The 21,568-nt window shown below is 40.5% G+C and overlaps 1 protein-coding gene across 1 annotated transcript in view; it reads left to right on the top strand.

Annotated features, from left to right (window-relative positions):
- LOC122797926 (zinc finger and SCAN domain-containing protein 2-like) overlaps positions 1–21,568 on the top strand; it is a 91,008-nt gene that overhangs the window by 45,004 nt on the left and 24,436 nt on the right. The gene's annotated exons all lie outside the window — the stretch shown is intronic.

The raw sequence follows: 21,568 nt of genomic DNA, 5'->3' as shown, positions 1-21,568 counted from the left end.
ACTGGTCTATATTAGATGATCGAATCTTTAGTTTATCGAATAACGTCAGTCACTAATAATCAAATGAACAAAACTGCGAATGGCAGTTCCACTCAGGGAAACAAGCCATTTGGTCGTTATGTGGTGTAATCTCAGAGTTGGTATATTTAGTTAGGGGTGTATGGGGAGCACAGTCCCCCACATTGGTGGGTGTGGGTGACGAAGGGCCTCCACTTCATTTGTGTTTATTTATTTATTTTTTTTGGTTGGGCAACGACAGTGGAAACTGCTGTTCGCTGTTTTGTTTGTTCGATTATTAGTGATCGATGTTTAGTTATTCGATAAACTAAACATTTAGTCATCTAATATAGACCCAGTTTATATACATTATATACATTTCTGTTCTTTTCCAGTAGTGCACACTGTGGTTACATTCTTGAAGCTCAGTATATAACATACTACATAGTTCTGTATAAATCATAGCAATATTCACACATAACATAGAATTATTTATAAAATTCCAGCTAGCTGGGCTGGCAGACTTACAGTTTATGTAAGTGGCATAAATGCCTTGCTGTATAATTGGACCAAGCATATGTGCAATATGCACGTTGCAAGGATTACTCTGAGCAATCTGCAATTATATTTGTTAGGACATATACTTAAAACTAAAGGTTCTGATAAAATATTTGTATAATTGTGATAATGCATTGTATGTCACATATTACGGTACTAATTGTATACCTTATCTCTTTTTGATTTTCTACAATGTCTCATCAAAATGTCTCCATGTCATACATATGTAAAAGAAACACTAAATGCTTCACAGTACAGTGAGGTAGGCCAATCCCAGTGGCTTAGCCTGTCCCCACTCCCCCCAGCTCCAGCACGAGTGCCCAGCATGTCTGGGACCCAACCTGGCAGTACTGCCTCTGCTGCCCCTGCACTACCTACACCCTCAGGGAGCACTACCCCAGCTGCTGGTGCTGTGGTACCCTCTGAGAGTACTGGCAGAGGTGGGGATTTCAGCACCCCCCCCAGGAGATGCCAGGGTTGGTGCATAGGGTCATCCACAGCAACATTGTTGTAGTCCTACACCAAATTGAGAGGTTGCTCTCCCTCATTGTCCATTTGAGGAGAAGACATCAAGCATTCCAGCAGTCAGTGGAGTAGCAGTGATGAGAGTCCTGTGGGTGAGGACTAGATTCTCACTGTCCCCACATTTGACAGGCATGAGCTTGGGTTGTCCCCTCCCCTCCCTTATCCCAATCATGGTGTTCCCCAAACCTTTGTGCTACTCATCATTCCTGCATCTTGTCTTGTTTGTCCTGTTTGTTTGCATTTGCTTTCTCACATACACAACTTGCCTGACCCAGAAGTACGAACATCCATTACCCAGCATTCCTCTCTTACTAAAGTAGAAAAAAATGGGCACCTGTCCCACAGAAACGTATCATCCTCTGCATAGCTGTCCATTTTGCACACACATCTTCTTGACTCATTTGATTTGGTCCACTTGAGAGTACAACTGGATTGCATTGTTGTCACCCCTCTTTGTGGAGGTGACAGTCCAAATTCAGCTAATATTCTGTACATATTTTCAGTTTACACTGTTAAAGCAATAGATAGGTATGTTTTTTTCTTACCTCCCTCATGCACAGTCCTATATTGCTTTCCCTTTGTTATTCCCCCTGCTTGCCCCCCATTTCACCACTTTCCTATCTACCCCATTTTAACACCTATAATATGGTCAAAAAATAGAGTCTCACAGGCAACACACATAAGTACCAAGAAAATCAATGGAGCCCTTCAGTTTTTGGTCTCTCTGCCCAGAGTTTGGAATCACACACCAATGCCAAGCAATGGTGAATGACTCTTCAATGGTGAGATTACTTTTGCTCAGTGGTGCTTAACTCATTACAGCTGAGTGCGCCTCCAGGTATTTCTGCAGTTACCTCCTATTATGCCTACAGGCATTGAACATTATTTGCTCATATTTGCATTAATAATTCATAATTAATAATTCTGAAACCATGCTACATACAATGTATCCTAACATTTTACCTTGAAGCATACATGATGGCAAACACAATTGTATTCATATTTGATTTCTGTCAATGAGTATTTGTTAGAACTGCAAGGTGATAACTTCATTTTTTTAAAGGCCCAAGCCACACCCACTGGGAGTTAAAGGTACACACTCAACAGAGCTGTACTGGAGGAAATGGTACTGGAAGGAATGAGTTAAGAATGCTGTGCTTCACCAAAATACAGTAACACATAGTGAAGGTAGAGCACAGTAAAATGTTATTGTATTATCATTACTTATTTAAAAGTATTACCTACAGCTGAATTTGAACCCTATATCACCTGGTCTCAAAAAAAAAGAAATGTGTTAATGCATTTACAATTGCTGCCACAGAGTCAGCTAAGCAGCAGGTGAGTTTCGTACACTCAGTACTAATTCTCATAATTTTAACAGTGAGCCTTGCATTTGCACACTGCTTAGGCATGTGCAAACAGGGAAAGCAGTAGAAATGTGTATCCTGCATGCACAAACACTTTGTGGTCATCGGGTAAACCTGCTGCTCATCAGTACGTATGCAAAGGGGACAATAGCATGCATTACTTTTATTTACTGTCCATGTAGTCTTCATGCCATGAAACTGCATATGGAAACATAAAAAAATGAAGGCCTTGTCTAAGAATATGTCGCATATTTACAATGCAGTCATGTGTTACCTCCCTCCATGCACTGCAACCCTGGTCTCTCAGTACTTGTTCACAAATATATCAACTACACTACATGTAACAAATGTTGTAGGATATACCATGTACATCTGTAGAATGACAATACACATTCAGATTTTCAAATACTTGCAGTAATCTGGACACCTGTTTGCATATAGTTTGTTAAGCTGTCTCTTAAACTACACCCGACACTGGAACACAATCACCACATGCTACACATTGCACACTCATCAGGCTGGTAACATTCAGAACTTTAAATATCTTGACAGTTGAATGTGCCTACACATTCCTTTCATAAAGGCCTCCCAACATCTTCTCTTCAACATCCAGCTCTGCTGTCATCCACCATAAGTTGTCCTTTAGCCTTGTAAAAGTCAGACTTGTGCCATGGTGCTTGCATAAAAGTACTGTGCTCTCTAGTTGATAGATTTCTGTTCTCACTACAGTGAACTGGTGTGTGTGTGTGTGTATGTGTGTGTGTGTGTGTGTGTGTGTGTGTGTGTGTGTGTGTGTGTGTGTGTGTGTGTGTGTGTGCCTATCTAGCCAGAGGACCATAAGTGTGTATCTGACAGTTACTACTCCATTCCCATGGAATGACAATATTTTGACACTTGCACGTTTACACATCCATTTGATGCTGGCTTCCCAACCTCTTCTCTCCAACATCCATTGGTGATATCATCCACTATAAGTTGTCCTGCAGTCTTGTAAAAGTCAGACATGTTCCATGGTGCTTGCCTTAAAGACAGAGTTCTTCAGTCTGTGTACTTAGATTGGTAGGGGTTCTGTTCTCACTGCAGTCAGCTGGTGTGTGTGTGTGTGTGTGTGTGTGTGTGTGTGTGTGTGTGTGTGTGTGTGTGTGTGTGTGTGTGTGTGTGTGTGTGTGTGTGTGTGGGCACTTGCTAGACATTAGACAGAGCATTTTACACTACCTTGTGGGACGCTGCTATTAGCATTTTCTCCTCACCAGACACTGCTGCTGTCATCAGCTATAAACTTTTGTCTGACACTCTCCAAGTCAGACTTGAGCTGTGGCACTTTCCTTAAATACAGAGTTCTCTAGACAGTGTACTTAGGTAGGGGTTCTGTTCTCACTGCAGTCAACTGTGGTGTGTATGTGGTTGTGCACTTGCTTGACATTAGAGAGAGCATTTTACACCAGCATGTGGGACATTGCTATTAGCATTTTCTCCTCACCAGACACTGCTGATATCATCAGCTGTAGCTGATTTGCAGATGTGTAGTATTCCCATCAGTTATAGACTGGCATGTAGGCCAGGTACAAGTCACCTCATGTTACACGATACAGAGTACAGTGACAGGACTTTCAATCTATACACATACATCATTCTTTGGTTTGTAGGGCCTGTATTTTCTTGCTGACAAATCAAGGACCTTTTATATATGGACACTATTAATTTCATGGCTGGGTGCAACAGACGTGTGAGTTGTTAATGCTACATCCATGTGTTTTACATCTGTTAGATGTCATGAAAGAGGTCATTGATGGCATGCATGATGATAACAATATCATCCTGTGGAACTTGACTAGGCCAAGGCATTTGACACAAATCTACACTGAGGTATTCACTTATCACTGTCAGATGTGGCCATACACACTTATATCGCCAAGTGGGTAGACCACTGTATCGCATACATGACATCTAAATATGTTGTAATGTGATGTGACATATATCTCTGGTACAGTGATCAGGTCCACACATCATGGCTGTCTACTAGGTTCTTTCTTGTCCATCAAGTCACAGACATCAGGAATGACATACACATATTGTGTCAAAACAGCTGTCTGGAGGATTACAGACTGGAGCCATTCATTGACTCTAACTGTGATATCAGTATAACATAGACAGTATCAATACACACCAAAACCTCCTGCTACATCCATGATAACAAATGAGATGAAACAAAAACATGGGGGGATTTGTTACATTATGAAAAGAAGTGCACAAACTAAGGCTAATGTAGACATCAAACCCTATTAGCAGACCAATTGGTATGTGACCTGGTTTAGATGGTATGTGGAATGTCCACCAGCATGTGGCCACAGTGGTGAGTACTCCCTTGTATGTAACACAACTACTGAGTAAGTGCAGGACATCCACATCAAATGCCAGAATACCAGCGTAGTTCACAGCCTTCCTCACACCAGTAACTGAATACAATACACCCTTCTTCATGTACCTCCCTACACATTTTCCAGTGATGCTGATACTGAAGTATAACACCTTTACCACAGTAAACTGCCACACTTATTGGCCATCCCTAGGTATTTTTGTTGCATAAACATTACTGTCTGATGGTGCAGAACACCGATCAAGATGTTACACCAGATGCACGTGCGATGCACACAGTACATACATAGCTGTTTGACAATATTGACAACATTGATGGCATAGGATACATTCATGACAGTGTGGATTGTGCCACATATATGCCATGCACACCAGTAAACTAGCCTTGATTTATCATAATGTCACATAAGGTATGGTAATACCTCCAGCAGATGTCAGGATGGTGTGCTTGATTACTGTCATACATTGCTGACATGTCATAATAGTTGTACAAGTCTACTCATTCAGAACCATCTATGATCACTATGAATCACATATGTTGTGTCAGAGACATGAGATTACTGGTGGTATTATTCTGATATTGTCCAAAGTTGTGCATGCTTCTTTTACTGTTGTCCATGGGCCTGTGACTGTCCTACTTGTTTGAAACCTCTGCTGAAATTACACTCAGATTCAGGCATATCATTTTGCACAGCTTCACAATATGCACTCAACCCCAGTTGTATATTACATCCCTGAGATATGTCCTCTACATTGTTCATGTTAGAGTGCTTATCTCACAAAGGCATCTTCTCCATTGTTATGTCACCATGTCTGACAGTCACATAATTACATTTTTACTGTGAAGTCCATATTGTAGCATGTTGATATGTGATTAATGTTCCTGCTACAACTGTCTTCCATTTACATGCCTTCATCTGCTGTACATTACAATGTTTAACCTGTCCTCTTTTCCTGTATTCATTCCTACAATTCATCTGTGTGTCCCTATGCAATATAAACACTTCCCCTGACTGTTTATTTTAAATGGCAGTCAATGTATCCTTACAGATCATTTATCCAACTTTGGTACAGAATGTCTGGAATGGGATTTCACAGTACTCTGCACTGTATACACTGTCCTTTACTGTGTTTGGAACATATACATTACAATATGATAAAATGTGATAATCGTTGTGGCATTCCATGCAATCCTGCTAACCTAGATTGCTGTAAAGTAAACAAGTTCACTATCTGTGTTGCTTTACACAGTTTCCTGGAAACCAACACTGTTGCCAGCCATGAAACTGTGCTTGTTTATGTTTAAATGTGGTGCGAGGCATGAATATGTAATTACGTCTGCTGCTCACTGCACAAAACGTGTAAACTCTGTGTTGGCTTCACACAAAGCCAACATGGAGTTTATTGAATCCTGCTTTTAAATCTTTTTCCACTTTGGAAAATGAAAGTGCTTATGCATACTTAAAACATTTTCAAGTTAGTTTTCATAGTTTCATTGATGAGTAACTGTCTAGTTTCACTTTTTGATGAATTCTTGAAATTTGGGATGGAGCTATATCAAAGTAGCATTGGCTTCTCAGGGGAATCAATACACTCCTGGGAATGTCAAACAATGTGTAGTCCAAGTAGGAAGGGAGGAGGAGGCAGGAAAAGAAGGATGATGTCAGCTTGTGGGAGGTACTGTTTGTGTAAATGGAGAGCAGGACACCCTGCAGAACTAAAATAGCAAAATGCAAAGAAAGTAGATTGGAACATGTAGACAATAAGTGATATGTGTGATTTTCAGAACAGTAGCTATCTATTTCTGTTATAAAAACATTGTCAGAACATGGCATCATTGACATTCTCCCTTTAAATACAGAGAGAATGTCTGTGGTCTTGTCTTTTCTGATAAGACACAAGGCCTGCAAAAACTGCAAGCACTGTTGGAGACACATTACTGGTTGAGGAAAGTAAATCTCTTTTTATCTGTGAGTTGCTTAAATGATACAGCTGCTTTCTGTTTTACCTGTTCCACTTTGTTTTCTGTTTTGAGAAATCTGCTTGGCCTGGTGTTTTTGTTCTATGTGGCAAATCATCATGTGCATAATAATCACGAATCCTTTCTTCCCATTTTCAAAATGGGGTAGGGGTTGTTAGGTTCATAGATTAGTACTAAGTTAACTGCCCTTGTAGGCCACTTCTTAAGCCTAGCCAATTACCTCATGTGAGAATCTAACCCTGCATTTTCTGTATGTGAGGTAAACACGTTAACCATTATGAAAACTTCCCACCAGCCATGCCAGCTTTCCATCCCTCATATCAACTGTTGCCATATCTGTCTGTTCAATGCCACTCTCCTGACTTTTTCAATACTCATACCTGACTATCACAGGTCATCTCTCACATGATCCATCCACTTCTTTGCCCTTGTTTCCTCTTGCTTTCTTCCTGTCTGCCCCAAATCTTTTTCAGCAGATTGTATTTCATTTTTCTGCACATGTGCTTGAGCCACAATCATCTGTTCTATTTGAACTTTTCTGCAATTTGAGCTACTTTGACTTCTGCTCTTATGTCCTCATTTCTTCATCCATCTCACAGTGTGTACCCTTCCATCCATCTCAGGCATTTCATCTTCATCACCTCTAGCTTCCTCAACTGCTCTGCCTTTACTGCTCAGGTTTCTGTACCATATAGTAATACTGGTCACACCACTGTTTTGTACACCTTACTTTTCAGCTTCCTTGGCATTTGTTTGTTAAATACTACACCTGACACTCCATGCCAATTGGCTGCAGTTTCACTGATTCTAGCTTTCACCTCTTCTTTCATACTTGCCTTGTACTCAACCACCCCTCCCAGATACTTGAACGTGTTAACCTGTTCCACTCTTTTCCATTCTATTTCAGTTCTCAGCTGCTTCTTTACACCATTTGCTTCCATTACAACTGTCTTTTCTGTAGTCAGTTTCATTCCATGTGCTTTCAGTTTTACATTCCATTCTCCTATCCTTGCTGAAGGTATTGCTCAGCATATGGCTGTAATGCCACATCATCCTCATAGAAAAACTTTGTTAAACTGTCCCCCCAGCCTCTTAGCTAATATAGTCCATTACCAGTATGAATAGCTGAGGGTTCGGAGCTGAACCCTGTTGCACATTTACTCCCACTGGGAATGCCTCTGTGACACCCAACACTGTTCATACGTGAGTCATACAGTCCTTGTACATAGCTTGCACTAATTCTACCAGTGCCTCTGGGACTTCAAACCACCACAGGACTGCTCAAGTCAACTTTCTTGGGACCTTGCCATATACTTTCTCCAAGTCTAGGAATGCCACTTGTACTCTTTCCTCATCTGTAGCTTCTTCTCAACTGTCTCACTGCAAGCATGGGGGCATTTATGCTGCATCCAGATCTGAACCTGAACTGCTCATCTTCCATCTTACTTTCTACTACTTTTTGTATTCGTTTATCAATCATTCTATCCAGAACTTTCATGTTATGTAACAGGTGTCCGATACCTCTGTACTGCCAACAGTTGTGAATGTCCCCTTTGTTCTTAAACAATGGCATTAGTATGCTTATTCTCCAGTCTTCTGGGATATGACTTTCTCTCCAGACTGCCATGAGTACCCTCAGGAGCCACTTCTTCCCTCTCTCACCCAGCATCTTTATCATATCTGCTGTGACCTTATCCGAGCCTGCTGCTTTTCCTGACTTCATTTGTCCTTATTTAATCTTTGGTGGACTCCTCTTGTTCTCTCATTGTTGGCTGTGTCTGGGGCAGTGCAGCTTCTGTGAGGTTTTCTTCATTAAGAAGTTGTTGGAAGTACTCCCTTCATCTGTCTTTGATGTCCTGTGGACTGGTGAGCAGATTTTTGCTGTCATCCGTTATGAATGCATGTCTGACTATCTTCTTTATTTTTCTGTCTTTATGTAACAACCTGATATTTTTTTTCTTTGGACCAACTACTGACTTGCTTTCCAGAAGCTGGTAGAGTGCCTATGTTGTACATGTCTTTACTATTGCAACTCTATTCTTAGCTTCTTTGTTAGCCAATGAGTATTCCTTCCTATCCTGGTCTATCCTTTCTATCTCCCAATTTTTCCTACATGCCTTCTTTCTTTTGATTGCTTCCTTGACTTCTGCATTCCAGCACCGGCTTTCCTTACGTATCTTATTTCTATACCTGGTTTGGCCACATATCTGTTCTGTAGTCCTCACATGCTGATTTAAGGCACTGCAATTCTTCTTGAACTCCACCTTTTTCCTCCTGTTCTTCTTGAGGTGCTACAGCTCTGAGTCATTATTTGAACTGTTGTGCGTTCTTTCCAGTCAACTTTCAGGTTTTCAGCCTGATCTCTGTTGGCCTTAGTGTCTTCTCTGACCACTGTTTAAATCTGATTGTGCCAAGTAGTGGTTTATGTTGTCAGCTGACTGTTTCACTGGTGATGACTTTGCAATCACTGATTCTAACTCAGCATACTTTCCTTAGTAGGACAGAGTCTACCTGAGTTGCATGTTGGGCAATCTTGTATGTAATCTTGTGACTGTCTGTCTTTCTGAACCATGTTCATGGACAAGGGGAAGATGGTAAACGCCCCCTACCTTGACCTTGCCAAAGCCTTTGACACTATTCCCAACTCAGGCATAATAGATAAACTCTCCCAGCTAGGCATCAACCTGATTGTTACTGGATGGGTAGCTAATTGGCTCACTGATAGAACCCACTCAGTCAAAGTAGGGGAAGCCACCTCTAGTAGTAGACCCATAATGAGCAGTGTACCCCAAGGAACGATCTTAGAGCCTCTACTGTTTGGGATATACTTTTCTGAGGTGCAAGCCACAATCAGTGGTCTGTGGCTGACCATGTTTACAGATGACTGCAAGCTGGGTGCTGTCTTAAATTCCCCTACTGATGTGAACATCCTCCAAGAGGGCCTTACCCAAACTAATGACTGGTTCCAAAAGCATGGCCTCAAATTGAATGCCAAAAAATGCATCATTATCCCCTTTGGGGAAAATGTCATCCCCATTAATTATCACATTAATAACAATGTACTAAGCATGCAATCAGTTGTGAGGGGCTTGGGCACCCAGGTTGATAGCAACCTGACTTTTGACCATGACATTGCCTCCATTGTACAAAAGGCTTTCTACATGGCCCAACTCATAAATAACGGTATTTCATTGAGGAACAAGGAGGTCATAACATCCCTGTACTCCTTCCTTATCAGGCCTATTGAGTACAATGCCTCCTTTGGCATGTACCTTGCCAAGCACATGCAGCAGTTGGAGAGACCACAGAGGTTCCTGACCAGGAAAATCCAGGGTCTCAAACACCTATCCTATACAGATGGGCTAAAAGCCCTGTCCCTCTACTCAGTCTCATACAGGCTGTTCAGAGGTGACCTGTGTCTGGCATACAAGGCCATTTCAGACCCAGCGTTGATGGAATTGCTGCATATCCATAAGACAAACTCCACTCGAGCAACTGCACGCAAGGCCTTAACCTGGTTTGTGACCTGAATAGAACTTGTTGGCGGGATAGATTTGTGTCACAAAGACTCCTCCATCTGTGGAATAGACTCCCTCTTCATGTCAAGCAGAGTACATCTCTAGCCTTTTTTAAGAGGAACCTGGACGACTGGATGGGAAACAGAAAATATTCCCTGGGATCCCACCTGTGTCTCTGTTGGACAGGGAAAATGGGTGCTGACTTTGACGGAATATGGGTAAAATTCTTGGCTAGGCTTATAAGGGCTTCTGGGCCAATAGCCTAGTATCATCCTATGAACCTATGACCCTATGTGTTGGCTATTATCAAGCCATTTACCAGATAAAAGTTTACAATGGCCTCTCTTTCTTTATTCCTGTTGCACCAAACATGTGTATGCATGCAGTCCTCATATATTTTTCTGTCTGTTCCAGTATGCATGTTCAGTTTCTCCATTATCAACACCAATTCCTGCTGTCCTGTTCTATCTAGTAATTCCTGCAACTGCTATCTGAATGCACTCTTTTCCTCACTATCACAACCCTGTTGTGGGGCATAGGCTGAGATTATGAATACTGCCCTATAATTGGACTGAACTCTGATTGCCATTAGTCTGTCATTAATTCTGATGACATCCCTCAAAGTGTTCACTGTGAGGCATAAACTAAGAGAACTCCTTTTTGTTTTGCCTGTTCTATTTTGTTTTCTCTTTTGGGAAATCTGCTTGGACCACTGTTTTTTCTGTTTGGGAGATACACATACACTTAAATTCATTAGGCTCCAAATTCCACATGTTTTTTCATTGGTTAATTTGTTTCTTGAGTGGTACTTACACAGAAGGTATTTGTGGCCTTGTCTTTTCTGACAAGACTCAAGGCCTGCAAATACTATAAGCACTATTGGTGACTCTCTCCTGCATGAGGAAAGTAAATCTCTTTTTTCCTTTAAGTTACTTAAACTGATAGAGCTGTTCTCTATTCTACCTGTTCAATGTTGTTTCCTGTTTTGAAAAATTTGCTTGGCTTGGTGGTTTTGTTCTATGTGGCAGATAGACACTTAAATTGCCCAGAATGCACATTTCCTGTTTTTTTTTCCATTGGTTAATTTGTTTCTTGAGGGATGCGTAAATACACAGAGAACATCTGCGCCCTGGTCTTTGTTGATAAGACTCGAGGCCTAAAAATTCTACAACCACATTTATTGATTACCTGCTGAGACAGGAAAGTAAATCTTTTTTTTTTGTCTGTGAGTTGCTTAAAATGATAGAACTGCTTTCTGTTTTTCCTGTTCATTTTGTTTACTGTTTTGAAAAATCTGCTTGGCCTAGTATTTTGTTCTATGTGGAAGATAGACACTTACATGTGAAATGCGCTTCCTGGTTAATTTTGAATTGATTAATTTGTTTCTTGATTGATACTTAAACACACAGAGAATACATGTAGCCTTGTCTTTTCTGATAAGACTCAAGACCTGCAAAAACTACATGCACTGTTTTGACTCCCTGCTGGGTGAGAATAGTAAACTTATTTTTTTGCCTGTGAGTTTGTTTAAACCGATATAGCTGCTTCCTGTTTTTCCTGTTTCATTTTGTTTTTTGTTTTGAGAAATCTACTTGGCCTAGTGTTTTTGTTCTATGTGCTAGTTAGACACTTAAATTGCCAAGGCTGTACATTTTACATGTTTTTGCATTGGTTCATTTGTTTCTTGAATGATACTTAGGTACACAGAGAATATCTGTGCCTTGTCTTTTCTGATAAGACTGAAGTCCTGCCAAATCTACATGCACTGCTTCTGACCCCCTTCTGGTTATTTTTCCTTACCTACTCTCCCTTTCATGTATGTACTTTTTAAACATGGTGATTTTTAAGCTGACCACCTTTACTGTAACTTGAGCTTGATAAGCTCCTCCCTTTATCCACTGCTGTTTATATGTTGAATTATTTATTTGCCTTTCCTTCTGCTTATTTTGAAAAAATACAAAGTGCATTTTGACTCTCATTGTTTGTTCTACTGATTTATATGCCTTGAATTCATTATCTCACTAGGTTTTGGATAAAGTAGTGTATTTTTAAACTCTGGTGAACTCTTTTATGTGTTTTTACATCAGGAGGACAGAGGAGTTTCCATCTAGTGGTAGTGGGTGGTAGCCTGATCTGTATAGGTTGGGGAAACATACTAGGGATTTGTGCATGTAGTTGTTTTGTTGATTGAAGGGATTATTAATCAGCTTACCTTGTTTTTAGTGCATGTATAAATTCTGCACAATTTACTGTCTCTTGGTTCATTTCTACAAAGCACAGTACTTTTATTGAATAATCACACTTTCATAAGCATCATTGCCATCTTGAATTAGTTATTCCCTTTACTTAGGTTTACATTTGCTTATGGTAGCATTTCACTCTGGACAGTCCTTTGTTGTACTTTTACATTAGAAGGACTGGGAAAACATTCTAACATAACAAAAGTTACTCAGGACAAGCTAAAGGTGTTACTGCTCAATGAAAGGTGTATCAACAAGAAACTGCACTCCCTGGAAGATCTTCTCACCCTGGAGAATTCTGACATCTGTACAGTTATTGAAACATGGTCCAACATCATGGAAAACACTCTGCCAGTGCATGGATAAAATGCCTTTCATATCTTCTGACCACACGGTACACATAAAAGATCAAAAGGTGGAGGTGTATCTGTCTGCATAAAGGATAAGCACATCTGAAGGCTGGTCAGGCAATATCACATGCTTGAGCTACCATGTCCAATGAACCATAGGAAAATCCATTACCATATTCTTGCTAGCACCAGGCCTCCACCACAGACCAGGAAACATATATATCACACCTGGAGTTACTAGAATCACTCCTTCTTGTAAAGCAGTTTTTGGTAAAAAAAGGGGGGATTCCCCTTTTCCTTAAGAGATTCAAGATTCTGAATCTGAGCAGGAAGATGCAAGGAGAGATACAGTGCTTTTTCCTCAGATTTCTAATTCAAACTCAGAGGATAATTCAGTGTCTAATTCATCCTGTGGGGGTTTCCCTGTCCCTGAGACTATTGCTAGAGTGTTCCAGTGTTTTCAGTGGGAGAACATTGTGGTTTCTCAATCCCTCATAAAATACTATGAGTTGTTACAGAAGGACTTTCTAGAACTTACAGCATTCCTCCTGTTCTGTCTCCTTTTGGGGATATGTGTGTTACTTCCTGCAATTTTCTTGATAGTCAGCCAGCTACCCCTAAAAATCAAATAAGATGTACAACGTTCCTCAGTCATTTAAATTTTATACACTATTTACAAACCTGGACAAGCCAAGCAGCTATAGCTTTAGTTGATTCCACTGGTGCTAAGCATTTAGTTAATTCCAATCCTACTCTTTCTAATAAGGATGGAACAATTATTGATAGGTATAGGGAAAAAGTGTATACTTCAGCAACTTTGATTTTCAAAAATTTTAATTGCCAGGAGCATTTGTTAAAAGTTTGTTTTGACAAATTGTGAAAGTATGAGGAATGCTTTATCTGCGTGTGGGAAGAAATAGCCAGGGAATTGTTATGGCTAGGCTTGTAATAGGTCCTAGGGCTGATAGCCTAGTACCAACCTATGACCTATGCAGTTTCTTCGTGTGAGGATAAATCTGCTTTAAATAACTTGTTTATTCTGTGCACAGGTCACTACTGATTGTTTGCAGTGTGTGTATGACTCTGTTGATATTTCTTCCAGAGTTGATACCCACTGGTACTGTTTTAAGGAAGTTTACATGGCTGCATTCTCAGAACCTCCCTGATGATGATAAAATTGAGATTTTAAATTCTCCATTTGATAGAAATGTAGTCTTTGGCTTGTCTGCTACAGAGATGATGAAAAGGTGTGATGAAAGGAGAAAGCTGATCCAGGGACTCTTAAGATTTTTCAGACCTCATTTTCCAAATTATACAAGGGATTTTCTATCTTCTCATCCATTTTTGGCAACAACTGATTAAATAATCCTGACAACATTCTCTTGTTGCCCACTGAGGGAACTCCAACAGCTGCAGAGGATGTGGCTAACCCCTGGTCAATAGTGGCTGCAGGTGCTACACCAGAGGGATCTGGGGTAAAATATGAGTGGTCTGAGGTACAACAAATGGCCACAGCAGAGCCACCCATCTGCATCTGAAGATAACGTGAATGACATTTAAGAAGAAATGGCAAGGGGGATTCAAATCAAAGTCTTGAATCTCCTAAAGCCAAGGACAGTCCAGCGGGTTTGGTTCAAGAGACCTTGTGACCTTCTCTCACCCAGTGCCCTTTTTTCTTCCAGAAAGTCTGAATCTCTGTTTTTCTTTTTGGCAACAGATTCTTTCAGACAAATGGGTTCTAAAAATCATTAAAAGTCACACAGATGACAGTAGGAGGAAATTCATCCTTTCCAGGGAGTCTTTCCTCTTCTCCCATATTCTCTTTTGTTTCCACCTTATTTATTTATTTATTTATTTATTTTATTTTATTTTACATTTGTTAACTGGGGTCACAAGCTTAACAAGCTCGTGCACGGCTGCTGTGTGTGACTTGTGTGACAATGATTATAAATTTGGAATCCACGATGTTTATATGAAATAGATGTACTAGATTGTTTCAGTTGTTTCTTCAGTTTAGTAGGTAATCAGTTATTACCGATGAAAAGCTGAAGCTGAAACCAGTCTAGTTTTGGTGCAATAAATCTTATTCATTGGAACCATTCGAGGTGCTGGCTTTATTTTAACTGGGGGTGTCTGACTGAGCCAAAAAGGCCCTTTATCAGCAGAGGCCTGGGGAGAAAAGCTCCACATAGAAAACAATTACAGATACATTTAGACATGATCAGTATACACACAAATTACAAAAGACATGTTTTTACAGTGGTATGCAGCACATCAACAGTTACAGTGGAGAGAACAAACAAAAAACATATTTAAAAATAAAGGTACTTAATAGATTTGTGGTGTACAGCTGAAATTTGGAACATAGGTAGAATGCATACATAGTACACAGTTACAGTACATACATTGTAGATTAGCCAGTGTTTGTGAGAATAGTTTTCAATTTTAATCAAGTAGTCTAGGTTTAGTATGTGTACCTTATCTGCTTTCACTAGCCTGGGAAGCAATCATGGCACTGCCAACTTTGCTTGAGATGTTGCCTGATGAGTTCTTTAAAGGAGGCTTTGGATGATGTGTTCTGAATGCTAGTGGGGACAGAGTTCCATTTTTTAGCCTCTGAAATACTATATAGTGCATCTTCAAAGCTATTGTAGCTGTTGGTGACTTCTAGTAGTAGTTTGCTTGATGATCTAAGAGGCCTTTTGGCTGAGTGATGTTGTACTAGGTTTTTGAGAGCAGGACACTTATTGGGGAGGTAATAGATAGAATGACAGAGGCAGAGCTGATTGTAGGTTAGGAGGTTTAGCAGTTCAAGCTAGTGGAGTTGTCTCAAAGCAGTACAGTGATGAGTTCTATATGAGCAATTTGCAGCAAAGCAGGCAATTCTGTTATAGCAAGCTTCCATTTTGCTTAGTTCAGTTTTGTTGAGATTAGTCAGAATGGGAGATGCATAGAGTAGGGTGGATAGAAGTTGGGAGCGAGCAATGGCTGATCTTGTGTTGGTAAGAAATGGTTTGATACAGTAGAGTGATCCCAGTTTGGCATGTACTTTTTTAATAGTTAAGTTGAGATGACTATCAAATTTTAGGTGGGAGTCTATGGTTATTCCCAATAGTTTAGCCTGTGCCACCGGAGCGATTGGAGTAGCATTTGTGGAGTAGATAGTGAATTGACTGTTATCAGTGTTTTTGTTAGAACTGGTTATAATCATAAGATGAGTTTTCTTTGGATTGAGGATAAGTTGGGCTTTAGTTAGGTAGTTTTCAACGTCAGAGAATGCTAGTTGAGTTGTTTACAGGAGGGTGGGAATGTTTTGTGCAGCACAGATTAAGGTAGTGTCATCTGCATACTGAATGATAGATGCATGCTGTGTGAAGGTATGGAGGTCATTTGTGAAGATTGTGAATAGTAGTGGTCCTAAGATAGAACCTTGTGGGACTTCTGTAGTTATAAGCAGCTGAGGAGAGAGATAATTTTCCCATTTCACAGCTTGGTACCTGTCAATTAAGTAGCTTTGGAACCAGGTAAGAGTGGAATTTGATATGTGATACTGGTTTAGTTTGTTTAGCAGGATTTGGTGTGAGACTGTGTCAAATGCTTTGGGCATATCCAAAAAAAGAGTTGACACCTGCAGGTTCATTTTTGAGATGGATTACTGTGTCTGTGAAGCAGAGGAGGGAACCTGTTCTTCATCTCATCCCTATTCATCCTGCCTTCAGATGGTTCTTGAGGTTTTGTGTGTCTGGATCACATTATCAGTTCTCTGCCTCACCCTTTGAACTATCCTCTGCAAAAGAGTGTTCACAACATGTCTAGCTCTAATTATAGTTCATTGCAGGCTACAGGGTATTTACATTTTTCCATATTTAGATGACTTGTTTATCTTTGCAGCATTTGTTTCAAGGTGTAAGGAATCTTTTTCTTGGATGATAGATCTGTTATACAAGCTGGAATTCCAAAAGAACATTCAAAAGTCTTTTTTTCACTCCCTCACACAGGATTGTATTCCTGGGATGTCAGCTAGACATATCAGTTCAAAGAGCTTTTCTTCCACCAGAAAAATAGATCTTTATTTAGATCTATTTTTAAGGTTTTCCACTCAGACATTGGGGTGCAGTTCAACTGGGATGAAGTCTGCAAAAATTTAAATGGGAAGGTATTTTGTTTTCAACCCATGAAGATATACTTTAGGAATGAAATGTTCATGCTCTTTCGTCATGCAAGTAATTACCATTCTGTAGTATGTTTGTCAGTGTTCCATTTAGAGGGCAGCATTGTGAAAGGGGCGTGACTTAGCAGTTTAAGGGAGTGGACAGACAGCAATGTGCTGATGTAGGTGTGGCTTTTTGGGGGGCAGTAGTCTGGGAGCTGTGAGTACAAATCTGAAAATCCTAGCTACACCCCTGATCACCTACACTCAGCCAGAAAACATAGCAAATCTGCTGGGCAACAAAGTCAGCTCAAATTTCACCTCCCCATCAACCCCAGGTCTCCCCCAAGAAATACGCTCCAACACTCCACCACAAATCATTAACGAAGAATAGGTTGCCACTGCACTTTCTGAAGCTAAAAACAGCTTCAGTAAGGCCTGATGATGTACCAGGCTGCCTCTTAAGCAGTTTAAATCAGGACTTATCAGGCCCATCAGTATCTTTATTTAACCACCACCTCCAGACTGGCTTTGTTCTGATAGAGAGGAGGACAGCAACAATTATCCCTCTGCATAAAGGGGGACCATCTCCTACCCAAGAAATTACAGACCCATAAGTTTGACTAGTCTTATATTTAAGGCCATGGAAAGAATAATCATGGAACTGATAAATAATGACATAGTAAACCTCCAAATACTGGACCCAACCAAATTCAGCTATGTCAGGCGCAGGTCATGCTTACTGAATCTGGTGGATTTCTTTGAGAAAGTCCCTCAGGCCATGGTTGTGAGTAAAACAGTACATACCACCTACCTTGACCTGGCCAAGGCATTTGACACAATTCCCCACTTGTTATTGTAAATAAACTCACAAAACTGGGCATAAATCCCTGTGTCACCAGATGGATAGCCATTTTAATTATGGACAGGACACATGGTTAAAGAGGCTGAATTCAGATCCAGCAAGAGGCCATTTACTAGTGGTGTGTCACAGGGTTCAGAGCTGGGATCACTCCTGTTCAGAATATACTACTCTAAAGTCAAGGCTAATGTGGAAGGCTTCTGAATGACAATGTTTACTGATGAATATAAGCTGGGGGCAATCAGTAAATTCCACAATGATGTAAAAATCCTTAAGGAGTGTCTAGATCAGATAAATAATTGTTGCCAGATCCATGTTCTAAAATTATGCATAAAAAATGGATTATCATACCATCTGGCAAGTCAAATAATCCCACAATTTACAAGATAAGATGTGAGTGATCTAGGTATATAGATAGATACTAGCCTGAACTTTGACTGCCATGTGTCCACAGTGGTAAGGAAGTGCTTCTATGTGGCACAACTTATAAGTAAAGGTATGGCATCTTGATGCATGGAAATTATAGTTGTACTCAGCCTTTATTAGACTAATAATCAAATACAATGCCCCATTTGACATGTACTTGATTTGGCATTTACAGCAGCTGAAGCAACCTCAGAGGTTTCTCACAAAGAAAATACAGGGTGGAAACAACATGTCCTACACAGACAGACTAAAAGCTGTATCCCTTTATTCTGACTGACGGAGTTGCTACACACCCACAGGTCAAACAACATGAGGGTCACCTGATACAGTGATCTAAACTTAGTCACCAACTTAAATAAAACATGCTGGAGAGACAGATATGTGTCTCAGAGATTGCCCTTCTTTAGAATAGGCTTTATATTCACAATAAGCAGAATCTTTACCTGGCCCTCTTCAAATGCAGTTTGGATCAATGGATTGGAAATCACAAATTCACATCTGGGGTAGTGCTTATGTCCCTTATGAACAGAGACAATCTGTCTGATACTCAGGGCATAGACACAAATCCATGCCATCTTGTTGACTCTATGGACCATATGTTGGGTAAAATCAGGTTATACTAGCAAGGCTTGTAAGGGCTCTTAAACCATAAGCCTACTAATCTCCTATGAAACTATGAACCTATGTGGTGCCTGGAGACATGGACTATTACATGAGTTACTATGGTTTCCTATGTGGTTTCTCCAGGAATTGACTGTTGCATGAGTGGTTATGATTTCTCATGCAGTGCAATTTACTACTTTGTCTGTTTACTACCCAAATAATACTGCAGTCAGACTTTAATAGAATAAAGGGGCTTTCAGAGAGACTGAATCTTTGCACTACTTTGATGTCCAGATTGAGAAAGCAGTGAAAATTGCATTTCAAAACAAAAAAAATAAAAAGCTCAGCTTCAAGAAAACAATTCCGATTATTCAAAAGAGGGTGAGAAATTGGTGTTACAGGTAGGCTAACTTTGAAACTGAAGCTACTTCTCAAAATCCAGTCTAAATGTAAGCCATTGGTAATGGAAATCAGTAAACTTTCCTTACTGAAAAAAAAATGATTGCAAGAAGGTGATCTGACGGCACAAAGTAAACTACAATGGAAGGCTTTGGAAAAACATATTGAGAGCCATTATTGTTTTCTGATGTGAGCTGCACAAACTAGTGGACAAATGCAGACTGGTGAGGGATTTAGGTACTATTGGTTCCTTATGTCCTTGATTTTTTAATTCTCTGATAATCGGTTCCAGTATCTTCACACAATGCTGGTGAAACTGACAGGTCTATAGTTGTCAGGGTCTCTGTTGGGGCCTCCCATGTCTAGGGGAGCTACTACGGTTGCTCTGCAGGGTTCTGGTATGTATCCATTGAAGAGGTGCTGGATGAATAGTGTAATGAAAGCTGCTGATAGTTTGGGCTTCATACTGACCAGGAAACAGCCCAGTATGTTAGCTGTATCCATACAACTGGTGTATTCAGTTGTGGAGAGTGATTTGAGTATCTGCTCAGAGTTAATTACTGGGTCATGCACTAAATACTTTCTGCTCGGAAATTTGGAGATGACAGAGTGCAGAAGTTGGAGTTGAATTTATCTCCAAGGATATCAGCCATATCTTCAGGGTTTTAGTGGGTGATTCCACTATAGAGAAGATCATTGCAATGTTGGGTATTATTTTTGGGGTTATTTATATAACAAAATATTTTGTGGGCACCATTTGTTGACATACCCTTTGTTAGTTCATAGTTAGCAGTGCAGGATTTGCATTTGGTCCTGACTTCTTTGTTAACCCTTTGGAGGTTAATTATACCACAATGAGATTTTGTTCTAATTTTTAGGGCTATGAGCATTTCCCTTTTAATTCTACAGTTAAGTCCTAAATGTGGCATCCTTCAGATAAGACATTAAACTGAGGTCCCCTATGCATAAGTTGGCTGCAGTTTAGGTGGATGGAAAAGATAAATCAGCATCCTATGAAAATGGCCAAATTCCTCAGTCAGTGTGACTACCACTTTCGGTTCTCCCAGAAAAGAGGTTGCTGGCCTAAAAAGATATATCATAATATAGCTGAGGTTCACAAGAAGGTTTGTTTCTGAACTTTACACTGTATTTGAGGCATAATGGAATGTGAGCATCTGTGCATCTGTGCATGATCTGAAATGGTGGGTGTAAACTTTGGTTATATGCAGCAGTGTTTGCTACAGGGTCATCAAGGGGTGGAGGCTGATGGACCATCACAAATCATCACGTGTTAGGAGACTGGCATTTCAAGAAGTTGATAATGATGGTTGGATCTATTTTTTCTCCCTGTAGCTGTCTGCTTCCACCAGCTGCTCCTCTCATTTAGTGGGTACATGGCTCTTTTCATTTAGTAAGTACACGGCCCTTCTCATTTAGTGGGTGCACAGCTCTTCTCATTTAGTGGGTACATGGCCCTTCTCATTTAGTGGGTGCACAGCTCTTCTCATTTAGTGGGTGCACGGCTCTTCTCATTTAGTGGGTGCACTGATGTTCTCATTTAGTGGGTGCACAGCTCTTCTCATTTAGTGGATGCACTGCTCTTCTCATTTAGTGGGTGCACTGATGTTCTCATTTAGTGGGTACACTGCTCTTCTCATTTAGTGGGTACATAGCTCTTCTCATTTAGTGGGTGCACAGCTCTTCTCATTTAGTGGGTGCACTGCTCTTCTCATTTAGTGGGTACACTGCTCTGCTCATTTAGTGGGTACACTGCTCTTCTCATTTAGTGGATGCACTGCTCTTCTCATGTAGTGGGTGCACTGCTCTTCTCATTTAGTGGGTGCATGGCTCTTCTCATTTAGTGGGTGCACTGCTATTCTCATTTAGTGGGTGCACAGCTCTTCTCATTTAGTGGGTGCACTGTTCTGCTCATTTAGTGGGTACACTGCTCTTCTCATTTAGTGGGTGCACAGCTCTGCTCATTTAGTGGGTACACTGCTCTTCTCATTTAGTGGGTGCATGGGTCTTCTCATTTAGTGGGTACCTGGCTCTTCTCATTTAGTGGGTGCACTGTTCTTCTCATTTAGTGGGTACATGGCTCTTCTCATTTAGTGGGTGCACGGCTCTTCTCATTTAGTGGGTGCACTGCTCTTCTCATTTAGTGGGTGCATGACTCTTCTCATTTAGTGGGTGCACTGCTCTACTCATTTAGTGGG

Source organism: Protopterus annectens, chromosome 3.part1 (assembly GCF_019279795.1).
Source record: "Protopterus annectens isolate FY-2018-M chromosome 3.part1, PAN1.0, whole genome shotgun sequence".
Lineage (NCBI taxonomy): Eukaryota > Metazoa > Chordata > Ceratodontiformes > Protopteridae > Protopterus > Protopterus annectens.
Note: the sequence above shows the minus strand (reverse complement) of the source record. Positions and strands in the feature narration are given on the sequence as shown.